The sequence below is a fragment of the Cynoglossus semilaevis genome, unplaced genomic scaffold (assembly GCF_000523025.1).
Source record: "Cynoglossus semilaevis isolate Cse_v1.0 unplaced genomic scaffold, Cse_v1.0 scaffold5505, whole genome shotgun sequence".
Lineage (NCBI taxonomy): Eukaryota > Metazoa > Chordata > Actinopteri > Pleuronectiformes > Cynoglossidae > Cynoglossus > Cynoglossus semilaevis.
The window spans coordinates 1-1,812 of record NW_007585540.1 but is presented as its reverse complement, the minus strand read 5'-3'; the positions used below and the strand labels follow the sequence as shown (position 1 = coordinate 1,812).

General features: G+C 32.6%; 1 long non-coding RNA gene across 1 annotated transcript; it reads right to left on the bottom strand.

Annotated features, from left to right (window-relative positions):
* Positions 1-906: 906 nt before the first annotated feature.
* Positions 907-1,806, bottom strand: LOC112486625 (uncharacterized). Its single transcript, XR_003049140.1, has 2 exons — positions 1,180-1,806; positions 907-1,102 (listed from the first exon to the last, which is right to left on the bottom strand). It is a non-coding gene; the product is annotated as an uncharacterized LOC112486625 (long non-coding RNA).
* Between the last annotated feature and the right edge of the window lie 6 nt (positions 1,807-1,812).

The following is a 1,812-nucleotide window of genomic DNA, read 5'->3' as shown; positions in this document are numbered from 1 at the left end:
ACCAAACTATTATGAGAAAGAGTGGAAGTCATTTTTAGACTCTACTCTATCAGACTTTCTCAATTTCAAAACGAGAATCCATATTTTTAAAGCCAAAATGTTTCGCATTTATAATTATTTTATGTCTTTAATTTCATTTTTAATTTACATGGTTGTTATTTTCACACTGTGAATATTTCGCGAGATCAGATTAAAAAAGAAATCCATGATGTGCTGAGGGAGCGAAAGGAGAACCATGATAAAAAAAAGGGGACACTGTAGTTCTCTATTTTAAAGAAAGTTTAAAAAGAGTCAAAATAAAATGTTAAATATATAAAATGTATTGTACATATTAATAGTTTTGAAAAAGGAGATTAGCAATGGACAATTTACCTTTTACCCCATTTAAGGATTTTTTTTTCATTAGGTCTAAATAAGTTAACCTAAGTCAAAGACTAAGATTTGCTACGTATTACGTCACTTTACGCTATCACACTCTCATATTTTGGTGACTATATTATCTATACTACTTATCCATCTACTACATTATGGGAGCTGTTTGAGAGTAGGACGTCGTTACTATCTGTCTTTTTGATGTTTGGATTCACTGCCCCCTGCTGTCCAGAGTGTGGCACAACATGATTCAATTCTCACTACTAAACCAGTGGGGTCACCAACCTTTTTAAAACTGTGTGCTAAGTCAAATGTGCTTAATAATACTAAGAGCTACTTGTTTGGTACAAGCTTCCATAACGGAATGGATTTTTTTCCCGTTTTATTTTGTTTCAACAGCCGCTAAACCAGCATCTGTTGTGTAGGACATAGCATTAAGTGTACACCATAACACTTAAGTTCTTATTTCTACCGTCAATTATGAAAAAATATATTTAAGGCCGAACGGTTTACTTCAAATAAAAACTAAAATTGTAAATTGACTTTTTTTTATTATTTTTTTTGAGAGATGTGTCAATAGAAATATTTGAACATTTTCTTAAAACAACAGAAAAAAACAACAATTTGAGTGAAAGCAACTGTGCACGCTATCCACTTGAAGCTGCTTCGAACGGGTAGTACTGGGGGAAATCATGGACAACTTTCAGTGCTTCATTGTAGAGCTCCAAGTCTGTGGGAGAACACAATGTGTGTAATGAGACAACACTGCTGTGTTTCAACGTGGTAAAGGCGAAGAATCAAACCTACCAAATGCGATGCCTTTATCCTCTCGCAGCACGTTGTAATTTGATGCCATTATTTCTCCCTTGTTGGACACCATACCAATCACCTCTACAATTCCAACCAGCTCTTCTTCGAGCTTGAAAAAAAAAACAAAACAAACAAAAATCTTTTCTCAGATTTTTCAAATTCTACAATGGTTCTTAAGAATGTTAAAGGTCACTGCCATGTGGTGCTACCTAATGTATTTTAATAATCCCTCTTCTGTCACCATTTTGTTAATCTCTGGTAAGGTTTTGGTTTAAGTCTTCAGATCAGATTTGTGCAAATAAAAAAAGAAAAGGGTTTTGTTGCATTAGGTTCCGTTGTTCTAAATATTAGCAAATCTACAAGATATATTTCAGTGTTGGTCCAGTTTCTGTCTACTGATAATTCAAATATAAATAGATATTTGCTTTAAGACAACCTGTGCCATTAGAAATATATCAAATATTAACAATATTGAATTTTGTTGTACATGAAGGTCAAATAATTCTAACTTGCAACAAAAATGAACTTTAAAAAGACAATAGATTGTTGTTTTTTTTGGAAGTTTAGCAGTTTAATATCTGTGCTGTCAAAGTTGGAACAAAGTTTTTGTTTTTGAAATAATTAGTCTCT